The sequence below is a fragment of the Orbicella franksi genome, chromosome 1, assembly GCF_964199315.1.
Source record: "Orbicella franksi chromosome 1, jaOrbFran1.1, whole genome shotgun sequence".
In the NCBI taxonomy this organism is placed as follows: domain Eukaryota; kingdom Metazoa; phylum Cnidaria; class Anthozoa; order Scleractinia; family Merulinidae; genus Orbicella; species Orbicella franksi.
The window spans coordinates 4,943,673-4,954,472 of NC_138145.1; the positions used below are offsets into that span (position 1 = coordinate 4,943,673).

The 10,800-nt window shown below is 46.0% G+C and overlaps 3 non-coding genes across 3 annotated transcripts; 2 read left to right on the forward strand and 1 right to left on the reverse strand.

Annotated features, from left to right (window-relative positions):
• The first annotated feature begins 2,997 nt into the window (after positions 1–2,997).
• Positions 2,998–3,161, forward strand: LOC145465721 (U1 spliceosomal RNA). The gene has a single exon (XR_014041684.1). It is a non-coding gene; the product is annotated as a U1 spliceosomal RNA (small nuclear RNA).
• Positions 3,162–4,047: 886 nt separating this feature from the next.
• On the reverse strand, positions 4,048–4,166 carry LOC145465087 (5S ribosomal RNA). Its single transcript, XR_014041511.1, has one exon. It is a non-coding gene; the product is annotated as a 5S ribosomal RNA (ribosomal RNA).
• A 449-nt stretch (positions 4,167–4,615) lies between these two features.
• Positions 4,616–4,807, forward strand: LOC145466186 (U2 spliceosomal RNA). Its single transcript, XR_014041837.1, has one exon. It is a non-coding gene; the product is annotated as a U2 spliceosomal RNA (small nuclear RNA).
• The last annotated feature ends 5,993 nt before the right edge of the window (positions 4,808–10,800 follow it).

Sequence of the window (10,800 nt, forward strand, 5' to 3'; positions counted from 1 at the left end):
TTGTGAGGGCTACCTCACTGTCAGTGAGGTGCATGCTGCCCTCAATGGCATGGCTAGGGGTAAATCTCCTGGATCTGATGGCCTTCCCATGGAATTCTACATCACATTCTGGGACATTCTTGGGCCTGATCTAGTTGAGGTTCTTAATGCCTCTCTTGACTTGGGCTGCTTGTCATCTTCCCAGAGGGTTGCTTTGATCTCTTTAATTTATAAAAAAGGGGATAGACTACTTCATAAAAACTGGCGTCCCATTAGTCTTCTTAATGTGGATTATAAGCTGTGCGCACGTGCCCTTGCTGGCCGTCTTCTTAAGGTCCTGCAGCATGTCATCCATCCTGACCAGACCTGTGGGGTTCGAGGGCGTTACATCGGAGAAAATGTTGCCTTGCTGAGAGACGTTGTCCATTATGTAAATGATAATAACCTTCCGGCTGCGATTTTGGCTCTTGACCAAGAAAAAGCTTTTGACAGGGTTGATTGGAATTTTCTCCTTTCTACTCTAAATCACATGGGCTTCGGTCCTTCTTTTATATCTTGGGTCAAGCTTCTTTATTCTAACATTCGTAGTGCTATCCTTATCAATGGTTATACCAGTAATCCGTTCTGGCCGTCTCGCGGTGTGCGTCAAGGGTGCCCTTTGTCACCCTTGCTCTACGTTATATCCATCGAGGTTTTGGCTGCCAACTTGCGTTCGCATCCATCTATTGTTGGCTTAAGGCTACGTGGGATCCCTGACCCTTTGCCGGTCCTTTCCCTGTATGCTGATGACACTTCTGTTATCTCGACTTCGGATGATGCTACTCGTGCTGTCTTCTCCACTTATGAGAGGTTTGAAAAGGGAACTGGCTCTAAGCTCAATCTTTCTAAATGTGAGGGTCTGTGGCTTGGTGCTTGGCGTAATCGCTCCGATTCTCCTGTGCCAATTGCATGGTCGTCTGTTAAAATCAAGGTGCTGGGGGTCTTTCTTGGAAACGGCCTCATGGACGATTCTAACTGGCTTCCCCGTATTGAGGCGGTGGAGAAATGTCTGAACTCTTGGCGCTCCAGGACTCTATCCTATGGTGGTAAGGCCATTGTCTCCAATGCACTTGCCCTGTCTAGGGTATGGTATATTGCTTCTTTGGTCCCAATGCCTCCTTGGGCCTTGTCGGAACTTAATTCGCTTGTCTTTAAGTTTTTCTGGAGCGGCAAAAGGGATCTTGTAGCTCGAAACGTCGTCTTTCATTCTCACGAGAATGGTGGCTTTTCTGTTGTGTCCACTGATTTCAAGGTACAGTCGCTCCTTGTTCAGTGGATTAAACGTTTCGCGTCTTCTCCCAGTGGTTGGGTTGGCCTGATGACTTTTTGGTTTACTTTCTTTTTTAATGCCTCCCCCTTGGAAGTCTTTTCTGATCCTTTTAATTTTGACCCTGATGTCTTACCTCCTTTCTATGCCGCTTTGCTCAAGGCTTGGCGTGCTCTTGGTGGCTCTGGGTCTCCTTCTGGTCTTGTTGTTGCCTCTTCGATGACTCGTCCAATTCCTGTCGAGTCCATCACCTGCAAGCTGTGTTATCAGCTCCTGCTCTCCCTGAATCCTTGCCGTCCACATTGCGTTGTCAAGTTCCGTCAGGCTTTTCCTAATCTGGATTGGCTCTCGACCTGGCAATCTCTCTTTTTCTTGCCTCTTGATAGGCAAGTTATCGACCTAAATTGGAAAATTGCTCATGGCGTCTTATACACAGCTGAGAGGCTTTGTTCTTTTGGTTATGACATCCCCAAAGCATGTTTTTGTGGCTTTCATCTTGAAAGCTCTGACCATCTCTTTTTTTCTTGCCCTCTCGCTCAAAGTGGAATTGCTTGGATCCAGTCTCTTCTCTTTTTGGCTTCTCCTCTGGCCCCTCCCATTGAATTGCGGCACATGCTTTTTGGTTTCAGTAGCGATGAGTTCCGTTGTGTTCCCAAGGTCTTTGCCTACCTTCTAAATGTGTGCAAATTCCTTGTCTGGTCTCAGCGTAACGACTTCCGTTTTCGCTCTGAGCGGCCAAGTGCTCTTAAGCTTCTGGCATGCCTCAAGTCTCGAACTCGTTTTTACTTACCTCTGTTTTTCAAGCGCTTCATCTCTTCTCGCCGCCGTCGCTTTTTCAACCGTCAATGGGGTGCCAATGGTGTCATTGGCATTGTCTCTGGGGAAGTTTTTGATCTTCGTCTTTAAGCTTATCTTTGCTGCATGGTCGCCTTTGCTGGTTGTACTGTGGTTTACATAGCTTAGTCCCATACTGGACTGTCTTTGCTACATGGTCGCCTTTGTTGGTTGCACTGTGGTTTACATAGCTAAGTCCCACTCTGGACTGTCTTTGCTCCCTGCTGTGGTTTACATAGCTTAGTCCCATTCTGGACTGTCTTTGCTGCATGGTCGCCTTTGTTGGTTGTACTGTGGTTTACATAGTTTACATAGCTTAGCCCTTTTCTGGACTCTCTTTGCTGTATGGTCGCCTTAATTGGTAGTACTGTAGTTTTCCTAGCTTTGTCCTATTCTAGACTGTCCTTGTACTGTAGCTCGTTTTGCTTAGTCCTATTCTGGACTCTCTTTGCTGTATGGTCGCCTTAATTGGTAGTACTGTAGTTTTCTCAGCTTTGTCCTGTTCTGGACTGTCTTTTGCAGCTCAGTCGCCTTAATGGTTGTTCTGTGTTGCCTTTTAACTTACCTTAAATTGTCTACCTAGTTCAACCCTAATTTGGGTTCATTGTCTTTGTAACGTGTTCCTCGCTGCTCGGTCGCCTTTGTTGGTTGTACTGTTGACACGTTGTTATCATCTTGTACATAGGCTTTTATCCTCTGCTTTTATGTAGTCTTTTTAATTCTGTAGGTGAGGCGGGGTTCGACTCCCCGGCGAAGTTGGCGGGCCGGCCTCGTATGAGGGTGCCCCCTTACCTTGGCGGTTCTTTTAGCTTTTTTAATCGTATTTAATGGAAGGTGGGCATTGCACTCCGCCCATCGAACCGCCTAAAATACAAAAAAAACTTACCTGACGCGGGAGGTACTGTGATCAAGGAGGCAGTCCTCTCAAGGCGAGGCCCTTTCATTGCACTTCGATCGGGTTGACCCTTGCGATTACCCCAAATGTGGGTAACTCGAGCGTATAATTTCTGGTAGTGGGGGCCTGCGTTCGCGCTCGCCCCCGAAAAAGTGCAAGTGTTGGCCCTGTGAATGGTGGATGGTTAATGATTGACGCTTTGCTTTGTTCGTCAGTTGGCCGGGCCGGGCTGGACGACTGGGCACAGTGAACAACGAAGGAACGTGTCAAGCAAGGCAAGGATTTCCAGCTGCAACTGAAAAGGCGAGTGCGCTGGAACTCGTGTTGTCATGCATCCATGTTGTACTGAACTGAAGAAGGTGGCTTTTCCGATTTGCGTTTGTTTCGGCAGGCGGTCAATCATTGACTCGATCCCCGCCAAGTTTGTCCTCGAAGTAACGTTCGTCGACTTACAGTATGGAAAGAGCAAAGGACAAGGAAAGTAACAGGAGAAGTGCTGGCCAAACCGTGAGTTGATTTCTACCTTACGATTGTTGTGTTGGTGGTTCGTTGACTAAACTAGACAACGGTCCGAGCCTCCGTCATTCTCCAAGTCAAGTCATGAATAGAATTGTTTTGACGGCTCGAATTCGTGTCGACCGTTAATATGCAACGGCTCGCGTGTGTTGTTTGCTTTGCCGTTGTTGATCGGGCGCATTTCTTTGGGAATTGGCGTAGTTTTCCGCACTTTTAGCTGCTTGAAAACCGTTCGGCAAGGCAGAATATCATTTTGCTTCGAATTATTTGATGTCACACACGCCAATTTGATGTCATAAATAACCGTTTCGCACGCGAACGTTAGCGCGCGAGACTTCGATTCTAATTTATCCCGCGATCATTTTAAGGGTACTTTTCATGTTTTCTAGCTATCTTTTGAGTCTCCTGAAATGTGTAAAAAGTTATTTGTGCTTTCCAGCCACTGGAATAGCCAAAGGTGGTAGTAAAAGAAAGAAAAAATGAACATATGCAAAATAAAACGGCCGAGAAAATGAAAAGTCTACAACACGGGGTATTCCCAGGCGGTCACCCATCCAAGTACTAACCCCGCCCGACAGGGCTTAACTTCGGTGATCGGACGAGAACCGGTGCTTTCCCTGTGGTATGGTCGTAGACAAGAGAAAGGGCTGAAAATTTAGTCTTTTAAACGAGCCACCAAAGCAAAAGCAAAGCAATAATAGCAACCAGCAATCTTTTAGCAGGCATTTCTTGACTTCTCTGCAAGTTGTATGCACGTGGAGAGCGAATGTTGATAACGTAGCCGTTTTTTTTCTGCCTGTGTCTGTAGCGCTATCTTAGTAACGGAGTCATTACAGGTCTTTAACATGTTGCCTCGTTTTGGAGGGCAAAAAGGTGTTTGATCTCACTCACCCCTGGAGGCACGTTATCAACTTTGCTGCTGATTTTTGTGGACTTGTGTTGTAGAACAAGTGCGTCTACGACGGCAACTTGCTCCATGGCGTCGGCCTACAGTCGGCTCCAGGCCCCTCGGCGACAGCATATTGACCACCATATCTCAAAGGGGGAAACCCTGGACCACCCTCCTAGGGGAGGGAAGGTCCGGTATCGCTTCTCGGCCTTTTGGCTAAGATCAAGTGTAGTATCTGTTCTTATCAGCTTAATATCTGATACGCTGCTCATTGAGCAGCTCATATATTAAACTGATTTTTGGAACTGGGCTGTGGAAAAGAGGCTTGCCTCGTCCCAGCCACGGGTTGCCTCGGTATAGCACTACCTCCGAGTGCGGCCCACTTCCCCTCGGGGAAGAAACCTTCATTCAATCAAAGAAAGAAATCAAAGAAAGCCTCCTCCTGACACTAATGTCTGGCGTTTTTCTCTGTCGGCAGGCACAGACTGAGGAGGGAAGCTACTCTAGAGCCGCCTAGAAGTGAGGCTGGAGGTTCTAGCACGCCCGCAAAGCACTACCACAAGGATATAGAGGTAAGGAGGTTTGCCTTTGACGGCCCCCGCGTCAAGAATTTTCATACTTACCTGACGCGGGCTTTTGGGCTTTTGGTAAGTGTCTGTCCCTCTGCGGATTCCGAGAAAAAAGAGAGAAATCAATTGTTTTCGTGAGTGCACATATTTATTTATCCATCTTTATTGTTCTTTTGTTTGCTCTGTTGGCGTTATATATTTTTGCTGGTGAATATTTAATCTAGTGGTAGAAGGACTTCTGCGTTCTACCTTATTTTCGTTCGTTTTATCTGGCACTTTGTACCTTTACCGATACTTCTCGATCTCTGATCGTTTAGTTCATTTTATTTGCGTTTTTCCCTCTTAGATTTTTGATCTTTGAGGTTTTTTTTTTCCTTTCTTGTTTACGTTATTTGCTTGCCGCTTTGTGTGGGTGTGGTTGTCACCTTCACTCGCGGCTTTCATTTTGCTTGTTTCACGCTTGCTTTTTTCCTATTTGGGACTTTGTACCAGTTTCGATACTTTTCGATCCCTGATCGTTAAATCCGACTTGTTTCTGTTTTCCTCACTGATCGTTGATCTTTGAGGTTTTTGTTATTTTGCTTGCTCATTTTGTTCTTGCCTTGTGAGGGTGTGGTTCTCACCTTCACGCGCCGCTTTGTATAGCTTGCTTACATAGCTTGTTTAGTTTCGTTGTCGCTACGTTTTTTCGTCCGGCTTCGTTTATTGCTTTTCTTGTTCGTCGCTTCATTTTTTGTCCGTTTCTTATTTAGTCCCTGGTTCATTTTTGTGGGCTAAATAATTTTATCTACCTTGTGCTTGTTTTTTCGCCGAGCTCGGCCTTTGTTTTCGGCCTTTCTGCCCTTTATTGTTTCCGTTTCCCTTGGCGCTGCTTGTTTTCGTTCTAGCCTCTTTTCCCTTGGCGCTCGCTTGTTTTTGCATCTGGCCTTTTCCCTTGGCGTTTGCTTGCCTTTGTATTCCCCCTTTTTACTTCGCAGGCTTATCTAGTGTGTTTCTGGGTGTTTCCTTCACCCATCCGGCTTAACTTCTTTTTGCGTGTCTGTTTTTTCGCGCGCTTTTTTGTGTCTATTTTCACCCATCCGGCTTAATTTCTTTTTGCGTGTCTGTTTTTTCGCGCGCTTTTTTGTGTCTGTTTTCACCCATCCGGCTTAATTTTTTCGGCGTTCTTTTTCGCGCGCTTTCTTCGTTTATATTAGTAATTTTAAGGCAGCAAAAGTCTGTCACTTGTCTTTATTTCATACTTGTTTTTTGAGTAAGCAAAAGTCTTACTCTTGGTATTTTGTAATTTATTATTTCTCGAGTAAGCAAAAGTCTTGCTCTTGATTTTTTCCGAATTTAAAATAATTTAGAGTTGTTTGAGTGTCCGGCTCTTACTAGTTTATAATTTATAATTGTTTGTTCTTCATAATTGTGTGAGTAAGCAAAAGTCTTACTCTTAATATTTAGTAGTTATAACTGCTTGAGCAATTAAGTCTTGCTCTTAATAATTTATAATTTATTATTGTTTGGGTAAGCAACAGTCTTACTCTTAATAATTTGTAATTTATTATTTCTCGAGTAAGCAAAAGTCTTGCTCTTAATTTTTTCCGAATTTAAAATAATTTAGAGCTGTTTGAGTGGGCAAAGTCCGGCTCTTAATAGTTTATAATTTATAATTGTTTGTTCTTTATAGTTGTGTGAGTAAGCAAAAGTCTTACTCTTAATATTTAGTATTTATAGCTGCTTGAGCAATTAAGTCTTGCTCTTAATAATTTATAATTTATTATTGTTTGGGTAAGCAACAGTCTTACTCTTAATAATTTGGCTATTTAAAGTTCTTTATAACTGTGTGAGTAAGCAAAAGTCTTGCTCTTAATATTTAGTATCTATAACTCCTTATTTGTATTATTTAGTTTCAATCCAATTACTTTAATCTCTTATCATGCGTCTGGCCAAAACTGTTAACATCCAAATTGGTCGCAAATTGGTTGGCAAGTCTAAGGACGAGATTATGAAGGCTGTCTTTGACTGTTTCAGCCTGTACGGAGTAATTGCTGTCCAAATTGGTTACGACGTGGTGAGGGTTTCTTTCACCACTAGTGATGGTTTCAGGCATGCTATGGAAAACTCTAGTGTCACGCTTTTTGGGTTGCGGTGCCCCATTCTTGGGGGAGGTCCTCCTCTCACCTCCCTTCACATTTTTGACTATCCCTATGAGGAGGATGATGGTGACATCGCTCGGGTCTGTTCCGACTTCGGTGAAGTCAAGAATGTTAAAAAACAAAAGTATATTTCAGACCCGAACATCTTCACGGGAACGCGGCTTGTTTCTGTCGCTTTGTCTTCTTCCCCGCCCCGTACTTTGACCATTGGTGGTTATCAATGTAGAGTGTGGTACAAGGGCCAGCCCCTTGTCTGTAACCTCTGTGCTGTGCAGGGTCATAAGTCCGCTGATTGTCCCAACAAGGACAAGTGTCGTCGCTGTGGGGTTTCTGGGCATTTTGCCCGCCATTGTACAAATGCGTGGGGCTCGGCTGCCGGTAGTGCAAATTCATCGTCCGGGCAGGCCTCTGGTCGGGATGATCCTCCACCGGGGCAGGCCTCCGGTGGCCAGAGTGGTCCTGCGCCGGTCCCAACCTCTGATGGCTACACCTCTTTTGCCTCTATCGCCGACGCTAATACGGCTTCGTCGCGAGCCGTCGCTGTCGATTCTTCTGGGGGAGACCCCCCTGCTGATCCCTCTGGTGGAGACCCCTCTGTTGGTCTCTCCAGGGGGGACCCTCCTGCTGTTCAGGCTAGTGACTCTAATCAAGTGTCTCCTGCCGATGGCTATCTTTTTACTTGTGGGCAGCCTATGTCTGAGGATGTTGCCCCGGCTGTTGCTGAAGTTAGTGATTCCCAGTGTATTGCTGCTGAGGCTTCTGTTACTGCTGCTACTGTTGCTGTTGTTGTGCGAGAGGATTGTAAGGTTGTTGAGGCTGTGGTTGATGAAGGGGATGCTGGCTCCCTGAGTCAGAGCATCCTTCGGAGCGTTGAGCCTGCTGCACCGGATGTTAGTCCAGGGTTGGTTTCTTCCCAATCCTCCCCTGGTCTTTCATCCTCGTCTTACGGGACTAGAGAACTCAAGACTAAAGCCAGGAGTGTAGTTGGCAAGCTTTTGCAGAAGAACCGGTCATCACCTGTGTCGGTTAATTCTAGGGTTGGTAGTCAGTCTCTGCAGAGGTCTGGCTCTCACTCTAAGCTACCTGTAGTTGCATCCGACAGGCCTCTGTCGAGTAGGCCTCGCGCCAGAAAGACCTAAACATGGCTTCTTTTTTGACAATTAATGTTAATGGTCTGCGTGACCATAACAAACGTTTGTCTTTTTTGCAGTGGCTTAGCCACCTCGCCGTTGATTTTGTCTGCTTGCAGGAGACTCATGTCTCTAGCTGTTTTGAGTGTGACTCCTGGTTCTCTTCATACGGATTTTTGACCGTATCTTCTCCAGGATCCACTCGCTCCTGTGGTTCTGTCATCTTATACAGATCGACCTTCTCTTTGTCTAAGGTTGCTTTTGACAGTGAGGGTCGTTTTATCATGGCGCATTTCTCTCAAAACGATGTGACCTTTGGCGTTGCCTGTGTTTACGCCCCAAATAGGAATCCTGAGCGGAATGATTTCTTTGCTTATTGTGCCGACCAAATTGATCCTGTGGTGCCCACTGTGCTGTGTGGGGATTTCAATGCGGTTTTCGATCGGTCTCTTGATCGCCGTGGAGTTAACCTTTTTGACACCTCTCGTGAGAGTTCTCTTACTCTTGGAGATCTTTTTCGCGACTGTTGTGTCATCGACATCTGGCGCTCGTTGCACCCCACTACGGCTGCCTTCACTTGGCTTAAGCCGGATGGGACTTCTTCTTCCCGCATTGATTTAGTTGGGTGCCCTCATTCTTGGCTTCATCGGGTGGATTCTTGTCAAATCTTGTCTTGCCCCTTCTCGGACCACTCTGCTGTTGTCCTTAAGGTCTCAATCCCGGAACCAATTCCTCGTGGTCCAGGTAGATGGAAGCTCAACTCATCTGTCCTCGCCGATGCTGACTTTGTAGCTTCTATCAAGTCCTTCTGGCTGGCTTGGAAGCTCAAAAAGAACTCCTTTGACTCCCTCCTCTCCTGGTGGGATCGAGGTAAAGAACGAATCAAAGGTCTTGCCATTAAGTATTGCAAAGAGAAGTCCCAACGTCAGAACATGTCTCGGTCCGTCCTTAGTGCTCTTGCGGATCATTTGAAGTCCAAAATCGATCAGGGGCATGTCTCTTTCTTGCCCATTTATCAAAATGTTTCCTCTAAAATAGCTGCTCTTGATCTCTCTGCTGCGCAGGGAGCAAAGGTTCGCTCCAGAGTCAAGTGGGCTGAGGAGGGTGAGACCTCCTCGCGTTATTTCTTAAAGCTAGAAAGGAAAAGAGGAACTCTTGATTGGATTTCCGCTATGAAAAATTCTGATGGCTCTATAGTCTCTGACTTAGATAGCATTTGTAAATCTTGGACGGACTTCTACTCGTCACTCTTCTCTGCTGATGATATCGACAGTGATATTCAAGCTGATCTGTTGTCTCATCTCTCATCCTCCCTTTCTGTGGAGCAAGCGAGTGATTGTGAGGGCTACCTCACTGTCAGTGAGGTGCATGCTGCCCTCAATGGCATGGCTAGGGGTAAATCTCCTGGATCTGATGGCCTTCCCATGGAATTCTACATCACATTCTGGGACATTCTTGGGCCTGATCTAGTTGAGGTTCTTAATGCCTCTCTTGACTTGGGCTGCTTGTCATCTTCCCAGAGGGTTGCTTTGATCTCTTTAATTTATAAAAAAGGGGATAGACTACTTCATAAAAACTGGCGTCCCATTAGTCTTCTTAATGTGGATTATAAGCTGTGCGCACGTGCCCTTGCTGGCCGTCTTCTTAAGGTCCTGCAGCATGTCATCCATCCTGACCAGACCTGTGGGGTTCGAGGGCGTTACATCGGAGAAAATGTTGCCTTGCTGAGAGACGTTGTCCATTATGTAAATGATAATAACCTTCCGGCTGCGATTTTGGCTCTTGACCAAGAAAAAGCTTTTGACAGGGTTGATTGGAATTTTCTCCTTTCTACTCTAAATCACATGGGCTTCGGTCCTTCTTTTATATCTTGGGTCAAGCTTCTTTATTCTAACATTCGTAGTGCTATCCTTATCAATGGTTATACCAGTAATCCGTTCTGGCCGTCTCGCGGTGTGCGTCAAGGGTGCCCTTTGTCACCCTTGCTCTACGTTATATCCATCGAGGTTTTGGCTGCCAACTTGCGTTCGCATCCATCTATTGTTGGCTTAAGGCTACGTGGGATCCCTGACCCTTTGCCGGTCCTTTCCCTGTATGCTGATGACACTTCTGTTATCTCGACTTCGGATGATGCTACTCGTGCTGTCTTCTCCACTTATGAGAGGTTTGAAAAGGGAACTGGCTCTAAGCTCAATCTTTCTAAATGTGAGGGTCTGTGGCTTGGTGCTTGGCGTAATCGCTCCGATTCTCCTGTGCCAATTGCATGGTCGTCTGTTAAAATCAAGGTGCTGGGGGTCTTTCTTGGAAACGGCCTCATGGACGATTCTAACTGGCTTCCCCGTATTGAGGCGGTGGAGAAATGTCTGAACTCTTGGCGCTCCAGGACTCTATCCTATGGTGGTAAGGCCATTGTCTCCAATGCACTTGCCCTGTCTAGGGTATGGTATATTGCTTCTTTGGTCCCAATGCCTCCTTGGGCCTTGTCGGAACTTAATTCGCTTGTCTTTAAGTTTTTCTGGAGCGGCAAAAGGGATCTTGTAG